The following is a 19142-nucleotide window of genomic DNA, read 5'->3' on the forward strand; positions in this document are numbered from 1 at the left end:
GTTGAAAACGGACAGAAAATGTGTTAATTAATGGAGTTTATAATGCTTTCAATATAAAACTTTTAATAACGGAAATAATGCGCCTATTAGATTCAGCGTGTCTGCTGTCTGCATTCATGCGAAAGGTACTCTCTGAGAGAACAATTTTTATTGGGATTTCAGAAAGCAAAGCTATGCCATATTTCCATAAATCGACCATATCGGCCAAACAATAAACAGTTAGACAAGAAACTTTAATTAATTTAAACTTCCTAAAGTGTATGCAAGTAATTTTGTTGTAAAGCATATAAGGTTGGTCATTAGCAAATATATCGGAACAATTCGGCCCACAATTAATTTAGGAAACAAAACCTGACGAGATTTAATTGCATGAAACATGCCCGTAAAATAACTGACAAATGGCACGGGACTGTCAATAATAATGTAAAAGAGAGAAGACGAGTACAGTTAATTGAATGATTTAAGACAAGAAATGTGTTGCACAGCAATGAATAGAAAACTACAAGTTTTGGAAAGAACTTAACGACACTTGCTTTCTTTTGTACTCGTTCTATATGGACTAGAAATGAACAATTAAATAAATTAATGAAATTTTAGGTTGTTCAGATCGTTACACTTTGTTGTGCGTAGAACATCGAGAGAAAAATGTAGAATGAATAATAAAAATATTCTATAACAAAACATAATAGAGTGTCTGCTTAACAGACGACACAGTTTTAATGCGTGCATTTTCATAAACGTTGACGGAAAATAGCAAACTATGGAGATATTTCTTTCGAGAGGGGTGATTTTAGTGTTCGTACTACACATGGCAATAATTCCAAAAATTAACAAAGTTGGATTAGCCCCTAATGTCTTGATGTCCATACGAAGTTTCATTACTACCAGCATTTGGTTCAAAAGTTATTAGTAAGCTAATTATGACAGTAAAGTTAAATACAGCCCTATATTAATTAAGTCCACTTACTAGAAAGAAAAATATTACAAATGGTGAAAGATTTAACGTTTCTAAATAGACTTACATTGAATGACTGAATTATATATTTAGCATATTCATAAATGACACACATGAACACTGCGATGGCAATGAAACATTTCACTTCAACAAATGAAAGAAAGGAGTCGAATTCGATCACGTCGAAAACGTTACTTGGTTTTCCTCTACTGTTTGACATACCAATATCGCAAGTGTTACACATAATGGTTGACACAAAACATTATAAGATGAAAGGGCATATTTTCGCTATTTTAATTTAAAACGTAAAAAATAAATCTTATGGGGAAATGGCCGCTGAATTAATTGTTTTGGGACTCGTTTACTTGACGTGTTAATGAGAAAAGTTATTTGTACCCAGTAGAACATTTTGTCGACAGAAACAGAAAAAATGTGTGAACCGAAAACAACAGAATTTTTTTGTAAATGTCTGCGGCAGTCGATTTAGTTATCGTCGGGGGAGTAGTTTCTTTGAACTTCGTCCACTGTCTGGATGAAAGTTGACTCCCTTTAAAGAAAATATTCCCATTACAAGTCTAATGATGTTAACTGTAACGGTCAAAGCGAGATCCTGTGTTAATGCTCATTTCTCTGTCGTCCACTGTTTTACCGCTGTGATGTCAGAAAGCCATCTGAAAGTTTATAATTGAAATCCTATTTAAGGAAAGCTCCGTCCATTTTGATTATGTCGAAAGTTTAATTACAATGTGTCGAGTTTCTAGTGTACTGAGCCTCTTTTTGCTTTTAAATTTGTAGTTGGCTACAGTGCCTTAACAACATACCGTCGGGTAAGGAAAAAATAGGACATCTCTCTGTCTCACCTCTATCCGCTGTCGTGTTCCTTGATTCTGTCTCTCCGAAAAAGAATGAAAATTTTCTTTTGTGTATCTGATTCTTTACTAAAATACATAGCAGATAACTTTGCTTCAGAGCATATTTTTTGAAAATCTCTTTTTAAATTTTAATTTAGAAATATGATGCCCAAGTTTAGTTTGTCACAACATACCCGTTGTCTCTGAAATCAAAATTAAACCAACGCAATTTTAGAAAAACAACAAATTTTCTGTAACTCGAAGACTTTAAATTATCAGTCAAAGGAAAATTTTTATATTCATGGTTTAAAGCATATGGTAGTGATGTCTAGGACGCATCGAATGTTCCCGAGGGAATTCCCAAAGGAGTGGGCAGCTAAAATTGAAAAATTCGACATTAGACAGTCCAGTCATGCTCCTCACAACTACGATCTTACGTAATATGCCTACTTGTTTTATTTATTAACAAATACCTTGTACTATTTAGGTTACATTAATAGGTGAGGTATACTGTACCATACTACATTGCACTAGAATAAAATAAGAATTTTAATTACTCTTATACAATATGGCGGAGTATTTCACAACTTGACAACAAAAAGTCTGCAACAAAGTTGATGTATTTTTGAAGGCTCTGTCATGTCACTCTTTGCAATTCAGTGACTCCCCACTAGGAGCCTTGAAGTAATCAAAGTCTTTATCCAGACTCTGGACTCCAGGGGACCTCGTCACAGCACTTACACTTCACTTGTCTGCCTATGGTGGTCGTTTAATGTAGCCAGACTACAGAAAGAAAAGCATTATATTCTCTTGAGTTCGTCTGACTACACAGTAGTACACAGGAAGATGAGGAAATATATGTCACTACTAAAAGAAACATCCACTTTAGATTCTGGATCAATACCAATTTATTTTTCCGTCCCTGTTTGTATTTGCTTGCTGTCATTCAATCGCCTCACAATACAACAGTAGGTCTGAAACCTCTCGTTGGGAACGGAATTAAACGCATAACTACGACAGAAACTTGTCGCTAAGAACAAAAACATTTTGGTGGCATAAAGCAAGCAACCAGTCTGGAGTATGCTGTATGTACACCGTTATTTAATCCTTTGAAGTCCAATGATGGTAACTACATGTCCCACCTGACAATTAATATCTTTCCGAAGATTTCCGTCTTCTGGGTTGTTGCGCTGTGTAGTCTGGTCGATGTTAACCAACGTTTCTGAGGTCATACTGCCTCCGTCATCAGGGCGATGAGTATGAAGATTTCTGTCTTCCGGGTTGCTGCGCTGTGTAGTCTTTTCGATGTTAACCAACGTTTCAGAGGTCATACTGCCTCCGTCATCAGGGCGGTGAGTATGAAGATTTCTGTCTTCCGGGTTGCTGCGCTGTGTAGTCTTTTCGATGTTAACCAACGTTTCAGAGGTCATACTGCCTCCGTTATCAGGGCGATGAATATTCATACTCACCGCTGTGAAAACCTCAAATCTTACATAATATTTCTCCATTTGGAGTTTATGTCTTGCATGATTCTCGCCGTTGTTGAAACAAAATTAAATGTAATTCAGTAGCAATTAAAGAGAAGTTGGTTGCGTTTATCTGGTTGACATTTTAACGTGTTTCATGAAACCCGAGGTTCATTTCCACGTTATTCGTTTCTTTCTTTGACGCATGTCGTAATCATCAATGATGACAGTAAGTGAACGATCCACCATTACTGAAAGTTTGCTACAAATGTCACAGTTGAATGAAATCCAATCAGCATGTACTGTGGCAGACAGTTATACGCTGTGTTGAGTATTGGATTATGCGAGTGGCAACTTCTCCCGTTCCGAAATACAAAGGCAAGATTAAGGACATTCCTTCAACACGGTAGAGTCTTATTTGCACGCTCGGATGAGCCGACAAAGATTTTGTAGCGATTGGATTCTATATCTGCGATTTATTTCAATAAGGAATCAGGTACACAAAAGAAAGCTCAGCATTCTTTTTCTCAGCGACGAGATGAAAGAACACGACAATGGACAGCGATGGGACAGAGACAGACAGGCATGCCCCAGAGAAGAGTCTGTCTTGTTATCTTCACGCTTAGTTGGTTATTGGAAGGACGCTGTTTCTGGGAGAAATATGCTATCGTCAGCTTCCTCAGTCTTTCCTTTGGACACAACATTTTCTTATCTAACGTGATGGGGATAAAATAAAACATGTACTGCCAATTTTTTATTCTTGTATGATACAAACGTGGTATACATCATATGGCAGCGAAAACTGTTTCGTATTTCACGTACTTGTGGTGGTCCTCGGAGATAACAGCCGATCTGACAAGGGCGATACGCAAGAAAGAGAAGGAAACTGTCAGCTCGTAGCATTGGCGGTCAGAACGCTGCTTGTGGTGAGCGCGTCTCATGCCAGGCTTTCTGCTACTGCACAAAGGATTCGAGCTTCATAAAGGCCCCTAAAAGCCGGAGTGCCCACATAATTTTGATCCTTTATAACAATTAGGTCTACAAATTTTTTTTTTTTTTTTGCTCGCCTTAAATGTGCTTTTGTAACTTCATTACTTCAGACGACGTGTTTCAGTTTGACTCAAATACAAGAATCCTCGGACAAATTCCCAAGCCGTGTCTCACGACCCAGTCCCTTCGGACTTCCTCTTAAATTGGTATCGTTATGCTTTCCAGCATGAAAATATTTCTTTCACAATCGGCCTGAGTCAATGTCTTCTATTAATGAAGTTTGTGATATTTATTAATTTAATCGTATTTTACTGAAGTACCAAAATATTAAATGAGCATGTTGTCAGAAGTATTTAAGCGTATTCCATTATGATACAGATGTCGAGGTGGAAAATTAGTTAATAAGACGACTGCACGTATCCTCTGCCCCTGGCGATCAAGGATACGAAAACAGCAGGTTTATTTATTCTTAGCGTCTTTAAAAAACGTTTCTCCTCTGGAGATTTTATGGCGTCCGAGACGGGGAGACGATACCTGTATCATGGGTTTGTCTCTGCTTTTGCCTGAAAAGACGGAACATGCTCAAAGAACTTCTGTCAGCATAATCCGGTTCAGTATTCGATCCTGATTATTCCCGAACACAGTTCAGTTGTGCGTCACCTACACACCAATGTGACCGTCACTTGCGTAATAACTGAAGAAACTCCCGAAGTATTTCATTCAGAGTACTTGACACGAGATATGAACCACAAACATTCCGAATATTAGTTTTGAAAATCACCACTAAACCAATCTGATCACCATGGATATGTGACAGTGATGTGAAATTAGTTCTGAAATTGTAGTGGAGTGACAGTAATTTGCGTCTTCATAAACCTCACAAATTTTCCTCTTGGGAAACATGAAACGCGATTTCAGTACTTTTCTCGTTCATTTATAAAATTCTATACGAGGCTATCGGATATCATATTTCCTACCTGTTCCGTGCAAAATCTAAATACCCTTTAATACACATTACTCTTCACCAGGCCCCTTTGATAGGATCTCGCTGTCCGTTGTGTTATTTTTCCCTTCACTAACAGGCGAAGATTTAAAACGGTTACATGATGAAACTTACGGTAACTTTCGGTCTCATGTGATCCAGATTATGCGGTTACACAGAATTAAATTTGTTTAAAGTATAAGTAGATTATTTGTGAAAATTTTAAGGGAGTTCTTCATTAAACATACGCGATCACGGTAATTTACAGAACTAATATTCAGCAACTAACGATAACTCCTATATTTAGGATTTCCGAAATTTAAAACGCTCAGTTAGAGTCCAATGCGCCAGACGATTGATAGCTGTTTAGGTCAGAATTTGTCGGTATAAAATTGTTGAAATTTGAGGCTTAGTTGTAGGCCCATATAAGGAAATATGATACAAACACAAATTAGACTGCAGCATTCACTTGAATTCATTTTAAAAAAGCCCTTCATTGCTGATTTGGTTCGAATGTTAGCTTTGGAATTTCTAGTAATTAAAGGATGCTGTTTAATATTTTAGATATGTCCACGGTGGTTTCAGAACAGAAGTGCAGGTTATGAAATGTTTTTATATCAAATTCATGACCGCAACATTTGTATGGGCGTCCTAAAACATCTCGAAATAACATTCATTGTTCGCATTTTTGTTGCTATTTTCTGGATTAACTATAATACTCGAATACACATATAATAAAAAAATTGTAAAAGCGCGTATTTCAGCCGAGTCCACTATTTTTAGAGATAGATATATTTTTTTTACGATCCTGTATGGTTCATTGGCTTTGATGTACAGTTAAGGATACAAATTGGTTATTACATATCAAACTGGTTGTTGCAAAACCAGTCGCATTACGCATATTACACTGTATATAGCGAAGAATTGTTTTTCATTGCAGTTCGTTGAATATAAAAATGTTTCAAGTAAGTGTTGTAGATGTGTAATGTGAGAATAACTTTTCAGAAGTGTTTGTCTACCTGCATTAATAAATTTGTGTTTGCAATTAATGGTCAACAAAACACATGAGGATGTGGACAGCATTCATCTGGTTCAGAGAGGACTCTTGTGGACACGGTAATGAACTTGCAAATATCATGAAGGACTCGGCAAGTACCGACTTCACACGAGCGATTCTGTTCTATGGAGTTAATTAGTTGAATGAAATGAGCGAAACCCCGAAGAAAGATTTGTGCCCCACACTGGAACAGACGCTTCAGCTCTTATTGATGCAGACGTAACAAGACAGCAAGGCCACTGAAATACTGAAGAATACCGTTTCAACTTCTAGTTTTATCTCGAGCACTTAAATCAATATTTGTACTGCTGTGAGCCTCCATTCCTTGCCGAGTAGAACTGCCGATAGGTGGTTACTGTTATTCCCAACGTGCTGCTAGTTTGTGGCAAAAGGAGGGAGCCCAAGCCCCCTGGGGCAGGTAAAATGGGAGTGAAGTGCTGGACAGAGTGAACCTCTTTCCCCACACTTTATGCGTTCTTCTGCCCAAAACTACAGCTGTAGCTTAGCTGGATATGCATAAAACAGCCGAGTTCCTTCCTTCGTCCACACTCAGAGTTACGTCACAAATGTTGCTACTCATTGATTATTCATGAGTGGCTACTTATTTATAATGCCAAAAGATTAAGAACAATAGAAGGCTTTGGCGCAAAATGGTGATAAGTGAAACATATGTATATTCACGATGGGAAAAAATTGTTTTAACTGTTCAGTATTGCATGCAAGCCAATAGGTAACGACCCACACAACAAATGATTTTGCTCTAAAAATCAGTTACTTACACCCATGAAAGTTTTGTAGAATAAAATTAAACATTCAAAGATTTGAGGTTCTCACATTGATGAAACTCTGAAGCTGGAGGCGACACTTTACTCCAAAACGGTGGTAACCACCCGCAAGGCCACAGGCGATGAAACTTTCGAGATGGATAATTTCACAGGTTTTGAGCGTGCGAATCTCTAGTCACTTTACACGTGTCAGAATGATACTAAATATCGACCAACACACCGCTAGGTGTCAGAGCGATAACCGATTCACATCAACTTCGAATCCTGACTCAGTTCGTGAGATGTTGGCAGAGAAAAGACGAACTCTTTTAACACACATTGACACTCCTACAGGAATATCCAACGGAGACCACTACAGATAACAACTTAAAGACTTATTTCACACAGAAAATATTTGGCAAGAAAATTATTAAATTAACTTAATTAAAATACCGAATTGCAATTATTAATAAATAAATGAGGCAAAATCAATCGGCATTGCCAAACAATTATTCTCCTGTAATCTGTGTGCATCGATTCGAATAAAAACCCGCCGATGAGCCACAAATCCTTGGGGCAGTTGGGAGTATGCTCGCGAATCACAGTTTAACATACAGTTGGCCAGCAGAGATTTCCGTACGTCCGTAGTTATAATCCTCGGCTTGGTTTCCGTCGTCTGTGCTCCCAACGGCTCAGTTCAAAAATACATAATTTTACATAATTTTCTTCCTACGTCAACAAAGGGTCATTGTGGAAGACGATGAGCGTGCGAGTATAAGCGAAAATGAGAACAAAATTAATTTCGCTGAAATCGCTGACCATATTCGTCCTTGATATTTAATCTGGGTAAATGGAATTTCTGTATTAATTAATCAACTTAGGAGTGAATAAATTCGCTTCCCGTCCATAATATAAAAGTATATTCACTTTCCTTCTATTATATTCCGAATTCCAGGAAGACGGCTTATCTGCAAAGAGGAAGAATGTAAATGAATTGTATAGGGCAAGGAGAAAGGGAAATAAGTTCGGAAATGTGGACATAGCGCAGCAATTCGTGTCCTTTCGAATGTCAGGAAATTTCTCGTCTGGGGCTTCCTAATGCTAAAGTCCCGCCCCGTCATTTTCGCGTTAAAACCTCGTGTACAACCACATGCAAAGTGTCCGTTACTTTTGTCCGATTTCAACCAAAATTTGATGTAACAACAACATAATTTCATGAAAATCCGTTCAGCGGTTCTCGAATTTATATATACGAACAGACGGACGGGCAGAGATACATACATGGAGGATCTTATAAGTAGATTTTCTTTCCCCAAAAATTTAGTTGCAAACGCTTTTCGGAAACCCCCCCCCCCCCCCCCCAAATGAAACAGGGCACAAATTCGTTTACTCTCGCCTGTGTCATCATTTTATGTATCATATTTCGAAGGTCCCGAGTTACGATCTTGACCCAATTACCTGATATTTTGAGAGATTTTTATGAGTTTCCACAGTTTCTTCAGGAAAATGTTTGCTTCGTGTTAACGCAGGCCATGTCTGCTTACTTCCACAACCTTAATTTATAATTCACATTCATCGTTCCATTCCACGGGTGATAAAGTATAAAACCCAGGAATCGCTTATAAATAAACTAAGAAACAAGAAAACAAGAAAAACCACGAGGGAAAACGGACTAGATCGTCAATTGAATTAATGATCTGCACACGACGTGGCCTCTCAGGTAAAATACAGATATGACATGCCTCCACGTGGATTTAATCTCGCAATACAAAGAGACCCTACGCAGTGGCCGAGGTAAACTGAAATGTATTGTACCGCTCAGGTTTCCACGTCAGCGAGAAAAGAACGAAAGAATTGCGTTAAACTCCTTCCCTGCCCCTATAATGTAATCGCCCCCATGAGTCACCATTGTCCTATCTCTGAGCCGGGATTTCTGACACACAAAAGAGACAGAGGAATTTAGCAGCTCAATAGAATTCAGTCCAATCAGATTTCCTGACCAAACGAATTTCCGTCTATTCTGTTTCTTGTCAAAATTTTTCCTTCTCTTTGCCCATAAAAGAAGTGGAGTCGAGTACAGGTAAAAACTCGACAGACACCTGCAAGAAAGATACTGGTCATCTATCAACGAAATGTCTCGATTTAGACGACAAATGGTAACGTACTTGTTAACTGTCTTTCATTCTTTTTGTTAGCCGTAAGCTGCCATTAAGCCCGGGTTCTGATATGACATGGACATATATATATATATATATATATATATATATATATATATATATATATATATATATAGAACTTCGCGCGCGCACAAACAGAAACTGGGTTCTGTCACAGGCATAACATTTATACTTCACTCATAGTTCGACCTAACTCCGCGATGTAATGACCAGCATTTCTATTTCATATTAGGAATGGATAAAACCAAGAAGAATATTGGTTTGGATGTACTACTTCCAGGCTGAGATTAGAACATGCAAATGCCAAAACATCAGGACTACCAATAGATTCGATTTATCTCATTTAAAATCATAACCACCTTACCATTTCCATTCTCGGAAAAGATTCAGATATAAACTTAGCTAAAAGGTATTATAACACATGTGACTTTCTTTCTGGAGGTACCCGGTTCTGTGTATCTGGTAAAACTTTTTAAAATTATCTAAGCGTAATTTAATGCTCTGCAGTTATACAGTTACGTGGCTTAAAAATATACCAATTTTCTTTCGTCGAGAAGCTAGTAGGCAGATAGCAGGCGAGGAATGCATGTAGTCAAAATTCGTCTCTCTCTGACTCTTATCGAAAAAATTTCGTTACATACGCCAGGCCTGTTACTTAAGTGTTACTACAGAGTAACCAAACAATGTTGTGATAAAAACATGAATAAATCCACCAACAAATTAAGCCTGAATACACACATTAACACTGATATTCAGGGATAGTCAATCTCTTCCGAACCACTGTGTATAAATCGATAGACACATAAAAATGCAGAAAAACATATAAACAAACTAATTATCAAATCAACGAACCAATTACTCAGGCTTATAATCTGCCATTTACGGGCCGATAAACCTTTGTAGATCAGTCTGTGTATTCCGACAGTAACCGAAGAGACACTGAAGGACATGTAAATACGTTAATTAAGATATCAGATAAAATATATGGATTATGACAGTGGCTTAGGACTTTTTTTCCCCACACACCATGTCCCGATTAGCTTTAAGCAGCGCCTCAAAATGTCTGCACTGTAGAATCCAAACACCTTTCCGCCTACAAAACGCAACATGCATGACAAAAGCCTCTCGGAAAGTTTTAAGACCATTGTGCCATTTCTGATTCGGAAATCATATATAATAAATCGTAACTACAACTTTTACCTTGAAATGGTTCACTGAATGTTTACATATACATTTACGTGATTAAACATATATTTTTTTTAAAACTCTATTGACGAAAAATGTCGCAATATATATTTGTCATCCTTTTGTCAGTGGGCGATGGGAGGTGGGTTAGCAAGGGGGTGTTTTCTTACGCTTCGGTAACAAGCACAAGGGTAGGAATGGCGAAAGAAATTGCAACCAGTGCTCCGGAAAACATAAATCTAACTAAAAGGCCAACAATTCCAAGGTATGACAAGTCGTGAGCGAAACAAGACACGTTATTATAACGGTGATGGATGGATGTTTGCCTTCATGCGGCAACTATTGTGCTCCAAAGGCTCAGCTGTAGCCACAGTAACTTACAGGTCTTTGCGTGCGATTAAGAACTTTGTAGTTTTATAAAACTATCCGATTGTATTCATTTGCTTTCCTACAGCTGCTAGGGTGCCCAATTTGTAAGGGGTACATCAATAGAACTACCAGCTTCCCACCCCGATACAGGTTCCCCAAAAAGATGTACACACATTATAATACGGAATATTAACCTTGTTGTCGGTATCCGTGTTATGTTTGCGGAAGACCTAGACAGTGGTCATTTTGAACACCTGCATTACATAACTAATTCACAAAGTGCTCATGTTAAAACATGTAATGGTTTAGTTTATAAAAATGTCTTTATTTTATTCATTGAAAATGTGTATAAATATATTTAGAACACTCTGTGGAAGGCCAGGAACGGACTGTTATCAAATTGACAAACCGGTGTTAGCTAAGTCAGTAAGTTTATATTGAGACTGGCTGAGAACTTTACGACCGGGCTTCGATTCCTCGCAGGCGTACAGTGTCTTCTCTTCACCACCACGCCCAGAGCAGCTCTGGACCCCACCCAATGTGCAGTTCAATAGGTAACCAGGGCATTTCCCCCGAGGTTAAAAAAGCTGGAACGTGAAACTGACCGTAATCCTAGTTTGTGCCGAGGTTAAGAACGCGTAGATTACCTACATTACCCAACAGACGTCATTGATTTTATTTATAGGTTATTTAACGACGTCATAGAATTGCGTTTAAATTCTCTTAATCATCATCGTTTGTATTCTACTGCCTGCTTTGGTATTCTGTGCCTGCATTACGTAAAATCTGGCTTTAAACTACTCGAATTTATATTGCGTAACGTTTCCTAGAATATATTCTTCGAAGTCCGTCGACCTTACAGCTAAAATAAAACGATGTTGTTGTTTTTTTCCCCACAGTGGAATGGTGAGCTGTAGCGGCCGAAATCTGACGTGATTTCGGCCTGGCGAGTTTTCACTGAGAAGTTTCTTGGTTTCTTCAGAATCTGCAGGTAAGAAAATTAATCAGGCGTGGCGTTGCACTGATTCACTTGAATGATACATAGTGGCACGAGATCAAATGAAGAAAGTTACGCTGGCAGTGCATGTGGCTTGCATGGGAGAGACGAGGGAGGCATGCAACGTTTCAGTGTGAAAATTGTGAATGGAAGTGACGACTTGGATATCCTACGAGTACATGGGGGGGGGGGGGGGGGTGTATTTGAAATGGATACCTCCCGATTACAAATCTAAAACGTTAAAGAACCTAATAGTTGCGTGGTTAGAAGCTTTTACGAAACAGATATCAGAGTTCAAGAACAAAACATGTAAAACCTAGTATTAATATTAAAACGTACAAAGGGGAAAATGTAGTCGTTTCAGAGAACACAGTGGTCCAGCTTCTAAATCATCAGGTTCGAGCAGCCTCCATTTGTGAGGAGAGATAACCGACGTACTCTTGCAAAGCGACAATAAACCACGACAAACCGTGGAGGAGAATTGAGATCTGCCATTTCAATTCCTCTGAACAGAACCTCATCACTAGATGTCACAAGCACTACAGTAATCGAAAGGCCATCACTGTAACAAAATTTAACGCTCGCTAAACTGTTTACCAGCTTTTCATTCCGGTTAGAGAAAGCTGCAAACACGTGACCTTTATTCAACACCGTTTATTATGATATTGCTTCGTTTTGTTTGTACACAGATGAATTTTAGATGAGTTGTGTTTATGACAGTAGTATTGAAAAGATGAACCAATAAATCCAAAAGTAAATACATGCCCAATGCATAAAATATGTTTTATTTATTTATTTTGTGGTTCATTTAACTACGCTGTCAATATCTCAGACTGAAAACCATCGATCTTTAGCAAAATTATGAACAATGAATTTTGAAATGATATGGAAGGAAGCGGTCGTGTACACTTTAAGGTAGTATCCCAGCACTTGCTTGGAGAGCCCGAGGAAAATCACGAGAAACCTCAGTCAGGATAATCGTATCCGGGGCCGATATTTTCACACGTGAAAGATAAATTCACGTATGTGATATATCTAGCGAATCTATTCACTCGCAAGTAGAAGACGAACAAAGGAAATAAAAAATCTTTCTAAAACATTCAGTGCTTCAACGTCACAAATGCATTTGTATCAGTCTCTTGTCCACAGCTGCGAGGTATTCAATGTGGATCTCTGTAAGTGGACTTGAGATAGCACTCTATCTGGAGATAGCATCTTGGGGTCCGTATAACACTCTCTGGGGCTAGATGTGCTGAGCTCATCTCAAAGGGAGCTGATTCTTACTTGTCTAGTTACAGAAACAGGGTCAAGGCTAAAACCACAGTCCTTGATATTTCGCTCTCATGAGTAAGTATAACTTTCGACTTACGTTTCAAGAAACAAAGCTATATATATATACATAGCAGAAATGACATAAATCCTGACTTGTATAAAACTCTACGTAAAGAATCGCCCAATTTGCTTGGAATCTTACAGTTCAAAACATCTTCGATCTTCCAACAAACCTTCAGATTTTATGCATTTAGCGAGAAAGTTCTTTGCACTGATCGTGTGGGCTGAGCCGTAAACATCGGGAGTAGCTGTACAGGAACGTATTTCAATTCTCTGTTTATTTCTCCGTTTGTATTTTTGTGTTTTGCTACTCATTCCATAACTCGGCATATAAAGGCTCGACTACAAGCTGACGGAGAAGTAGCTACAGCACGGTTGCTATGGGGAGGTTTGTAGCATAATAAACGAAACAAAAAATATGGTTAAAAATTCTAAGATTATATCTGTAAACTAGAAGTGAGACAGGAAATTATAATGACCTATCTTATATAACTGGTATCAGGATGGTATCTGAAGACAATTTGACGTAGTCAATCCAGATATAAATCTAAAGTAAAAATATTTCCTACATATTTTAACTCCTTCGATGATCGTCTTATTCTAAAATCTGAGTAAAATCTACATAAGTTGTTTTCCATCTCACAAAACCTCGATGAAAAATCTGACACATAATAATAAACAACATTTAAGGTAATGGTTTATGAAGGAAATACTCAGTATGCTGCAAACGGTTCTCTGAATTAAATTACAGGACAAATTTAAGTTATATAAATTACTTGGAAAGTTGAGTTTTTCATGATGAAAATAATATATTGGTATCAAGAAATAAGTGGGATAACATTAACAAGTAAATAAAGAGACAATTTTAAATGTTATAAACAAATGGCGTCATCACACATTTATACTGTAATGAAGCCTGCGTTGAGGAAAGCAGAAAATAGTTCGTAAAACTAAGCATACGAAATTTCATGTTTAGAAATGTCAAGGGAGTACTAGCTTAACAAATTTTATAATTAATAAAGAAGAAATGAACTAAATGTTTATTCAGTACAAAAAAGAACAAAGAATTATAGAAAGCAATGGTTAGGTTACTTCACCGTAACGGATAGCGAGAGACGGGCACAGCTTCAACTTCTCTGAGTACGACAGAAATACATCGAGAGTATTTAAAATATGGCCCTGAAGACGGAACAAGGAAACGAAGTGTGGAGTCCTGACACAGGCGAGGTACGGAGTCTTGGTCTGTTTTCAGTCAATACAGAAACTATGTCGGTGACGTGGAACGTCCATTTTTATAAACTTCTTAAACTCTAGTTGAATCCTCTTATTCAGAGTAAGCCATTTCTAAAGGCTTACTTACATATTGTGTCACTAACCCAGGGAATTAATTCAGTTCATACTAAACAAATACTTGTCACTCAGATGTTCAGGTTTCAACGAGAGAGAAAATATAAGATCATATTTTAAACACACGTTCGCAGAACATGTCCTGCAGAAAGAACAAGCTGTTTAGCTTATGTAGTTCAGATTAAAACGTCGTCAAAGCGACTTCCCTTTACACTCCAGTTCCCCTGGGTTATGGCAAGCATTACTTTGAGCGTTGCATGTTTTGTAAGCTTATGACATCAGAAGAGGATTTATTAAATTGAATTTCATACAGGGATAAAGTTATAATTTTAATGAAACTGGAATTAAAGCTAATTTTAAGTTTTTCGTTTAACATGCGAAAACAGTTTTAAACTCATTCTAATTTTAGTACTGTAAAGTAACGAGCTATTTGAGAAGCTGCATAAGACAATGTTTGAGTTTGAAGACTAAAATGTCAGCAGCCAGTTTACATACGGTAAGATGGATTCTGTTTTGCAGTAATTTGACGGAAGACGCCATATATTTTCTCTGTCGGTACCGACTTAGTAAGATGAGTTAATCGTATAGCACAACCATTCTCAACCACAGGCCGCGATTAAAATCAGGGTCACGATATTCCACGACAACCTCAAGAGTTCATCGCAATATTTCTTTCTTTCTTTCCTTCTTTCTTTATTTCTTTCTTTCTGAATGTAGCTTCAATCACTATGAAGATCATTTCACATTTAATTTACTGTTTGAGGAATTTTATAAATGTACTGTCCATGCAATTTACAGGAATAATACAATTTATTGTACTTGTTCAATTTTTATCAGTCTAATCACAATAAAATATTATTATTAAATATTAAAATATTATTACAATTAACATTTAAATATTTAAAATATATTAAAATGATGCTCTCTATCGAAATGTTCGATTTACATTAGAGCATGCTGATAAAAATTGAACAAGTATATATTCAACACAATATGACGCAACATTATCATCTCATAATTTATTGTATTACTGCTCAACACCAGAAAAGATTCATTCTCGTCAACTTTGACGCGAGGTATTTTATAATTAAGCCATCAACATACATGTTCATATAGGCCTACAGATCATCTACACACGTATTACTGTCCTGTATATGCCAGAGAGGTCACTTTAACGAAATACGCTTCGGACTTTTCTTCGTGTATTTCTATCGCCTGATTGACATTAAGGAGCAGAGATTGAAGAAATGGTCCTTGTAAGTTCAGAACCACCCGTCCTCCTTAGCAGCTTCTACTTCTCTCTTTAACCACTAGAATCAGGCCCGTACCATGGCGATAATTTATAGGCTGGGTCAGAGGATCCCTCCGTAAGCCGATAGCTAGATACTATAACAGTAGCGCCTCAACTTGCAGAAGACGGTATTTCTGTTAGTTTTCCAAACTTTAACACCAAACTACAGTTGAACCCAAAAGAGGAAAGTCGAATGAGCGAATAAGTTTGTTTGGAGATAATATGACTTGAACGAAGATAAAGCAAGTGAGAGAGACAAATATAATTCTTGTAAACAGACCGACAGCTTCTGTATCAGGATCAGGCAAACATCGTGGCACTTGAAAGGCCAAGGAGGAATGTATTTTCCCGTCTGTTTTATAAGTGGCGCCCGTGTTTCATCTTCACGAAAGCCACAAGGAGGAAGGAGAGATACAACTCAAGTGGGAAACATATTCATCTATTTTTGAAAGGTTTAAAATTAAAATCCTTAAGTATAGGAAAGATGAAAAATGCAAGTTCTTATCTACGTCTGTTCATTTCTCCTATGCCATTCAGTGTTATAATTAAGCAGAACCTTTAGCCTTTATATGATCTCTTCCTGGACTCGAGAAATAAGCATGCCATGTTTAGTGCAAATCGGTTTAATATTCTGTTGAGTAGCAGGTATCACATGTCCCGCGCCGTAGGCATCATGCTTCGGTCCGGCGATACGGAATGCGCGCTGGTTCGAGTCTCGGGGGAGAAGAAATTTTCTCATGAGCTTTCGACCAGTGTATGGGACCGGTACCAATCCAGCATCGTGAGGAAATTGGGGAGCTACAATGGGTAGCGTAATCCGGTCTGCAAAGTTAGCAATAGCTGGGGTTCGTCGTGCTGACCACACGTCATCCTATATCTGGTCGGATGATCGTTCACCTCTGCTTAGGCATGTGAACGTGAGGCCAGCAGCCAGCTAGTCGGCTTTGGGTCTCAGAGGGCTGTTACGCCACGGATTTAATTTTTTTTTAAGCAGGTATCACATTGTGTAGCAGCACGTTCGCTAACATTCTCAACAGCTATTGGAACAAGTTTCATTATAAAACATATACTTTCTTTCCGTTTCAGACTGAAGTTATTTCGGAAAGTTTTACCAAAACCTCTTATTTCCAGTAAGTCTTAGGCTTACTTTCAAATTACCAATGTCTCTTAAAACATTCCAAATTCTGCCCTTGTTGAGAGGATTCTTACTCAAAACCACTAGGTTCATGTAACCGCGATGTTTTTGGCAGACCCCTTTTGAATCACCTGTATAGCATCAAATGGTAGGATGACTTGTGAATGACAAATTGGAAATGGTTTGGAAAGAATCAGTTGAGACCTATTGTAAGAACTTACCCCAGAAATCGTGGAGGGGGTGAGGTAAATCGATAAAGGCCTCAGGACATCAGCTGGTATCTGGTCTCAGATTCCAGCTCTGAAATTTTTGAATATGAAACAGGATTATTAACACCTCAAGCCAACATACGTTAATAAATTATTTTCCTCCTGGTGACCACTTCGAGTATCGGAGTACCAAGTATCCTGACTTTCTTCTCCAGCCCGTCCAAGCAAAATACGGAATAATACTTCAAAGTACGCGAATACCGACGGATTATACATTCCTGTGGAATTGTATTTCATCATTTCATTTGAAAAATGAACAGAAAATTTCATATATACACTGGGAGACCAATATTTGTGTTTTATAACTAAATGTGTATGGAATGTAGAGGTGAGCTGTACATGTAAATGGTTTAAAATTGTTACCTCCCGGTAACAATTAACGGCAATATAGCAACCACTGAAAACTTTCGTACAAAACATTTTCCAATTTTTTAGTCAAGACTAAGCCAACAGGGTGCATTCCCCGAGATAAGTTCCGAAACCAGACTGACAGCGGACTACATACGAGTAGGATCGATGGGAATTGCGTATGAAATTGTCCTGATACGTGCCAGAACCAACTGTGGTGATCCGATGCATGTCTGCACTTCCCCTTGCGACCTGCAACACTAGAACGGCTGTCATGTTCCTGTTGCAAACAGCTGTCTGTTGGTATCGGCAAATTTCCACTCAAGCGAAGTCAGTTCTTACTGTGCAGGCAGCCGAACACACAGCATCCTTCACCCAACATGTGTAAGCACACGAGTTACAGGGACGTAGCCGAGGAGGCTGGTTTGAGTTTCAATTTGGAAAGAAATGTAAAATACCAATACCTTTATACAGGTACTTCCATCACACTTCACAAGACTTAACTCTAAACAGAATATATTACGTACGGTAATCAAGTAATTTTTAATTTCAAACACCTTAACCGTTTAATATTTTAGTATCTGTTATGCTAAAACTACATATTTCAGCCAGTAAGACCACGAGCTAGAGCTCGGCGATTGGAGTCGATTCCAGAGAGGTGCAGAGATATTTATCCTTATCACCAGACTGACCCTGGATCTATCTATCCATCCTATCTGGCGTGTACTGGAGATACATTTCTAGAGATAAGACGACCGGAGCATGAAACTGATCATTTACATTAAAACAGTGCCCCAAGAATAAATACAGCCTTATTTCAATACTCCCAATGTCTTCACGGCTTGCTGATTCGTCACGAAGAGAACTGGACATCTTACCCTATTCTAAATGAGACTGGTCCCATCTCGAAAGATTTTAAAACTACCACATTCGAATCAAAATAGAGAAACAAAGAAGTGATATCAAGGCGAGCTTCTCAGTAATGTCCAAGGATAGTGAAAAATTCGTCCTGAAGTTATTTAGAATGGAATACATATGCAAACGGGGTGCAAAGCTTTCGTCGCCTTACGAGAACTTCATTGTCTTGGAAACGGCACGAACTTTTGAAACTGACTTAGAGATTTCTGCTTTGCAATGGGCAGAATCAACTCCAAGCACTTTAAACATGAACGTGTTGATAGTATGTATAGTTTAAAAATTTAAAATATCCACCATGGGTTTTATTTACAGGACAGCATGTTGAAGTGTTGATGCACAATGCAACAACAAAGTGACACAAAATAGGACTTTTGGTATTCACGGCAGTGAATCTGAAGCAAACTGTCTTCTGGTTTGCAACGCCGTTTTATCCTGCAGAAGTTTTTCAACGCTTCATAGGTCCTTCCTGTCTTCACCATCACCTATCCTCATCACCCTGATGATGGAGGCAACAAGGAACTCTGAAACGTTGGCAAACGTCTACCAGACAACACGGCGTCAAAACCAAGAAGACAGCCATCTTCAAAGCGACCATTAGTAAAGCAACAGAAACATAACCTCATAATTTCTGTACGTGGAACAGCGATGTAAAATTTAGAATACCAAGTCTGTGTTGACCTACATCGCGAATTTATACCACAAGAATGAG

At 38.1% G+C, this 19142-nt stretch overlaps 2 protein-coding genes across 6 annotated transcripts in view; one reads left to right on the top strand and one right to left on the bottom strand.

Moving 5' to 3' along the window:
* Window positions 1-19142, bottom strand: part of Axs (Abnormal X segregation) — a 230836-nt gene that overhangs the window by 88483 nt on the left and 123211 nt on the right. The gene's annotated exons all lie outside the window — the stretch shown is intronic.
* rdo (leucine-rich repeat domain-containing protein reduced ocelli) overlaps window positions 1-19142 on the top strand; it is a 120937-nt gene that overhangs the window by 14939 nt on the left and 86856 nt on the right. For 3 of the 4 annotated variants that reach the window (XM_022083436.2, XM_087355241.1, XM_022083437.2), the window contains exon 2: window positions 11696-11787. The exons of the other annotated variant lie outside the window; for it this stretch is intronic. The gene's annotated coding sequence lies outside the window, so the exon portion shown is untranslated. The remainder of the gene's footprint in view (window positions 1-11695; window positions 11788-19142) is intronic. 4 annotated transcript variants of the gene reach the window in all.

The sequence above is a fragment of the Zootermopsis nevadensis genome, unplaced genomic scaffold (assembly GCF_977971745.1).
Source record: "Zootermopsis nevadensis isolate Lab colony 2312 unplaced genomic scaffold, Znev_1.0 Znev_ptg000024l, whole genome shotgun sequence".
Classification (NCBI taxonomy): Eukaryota; Metazoa; Arthropoda; class Insecta; order Blattodea; family Termopsidae; genus Zootermopsis; species Zootermopsis nevadensis.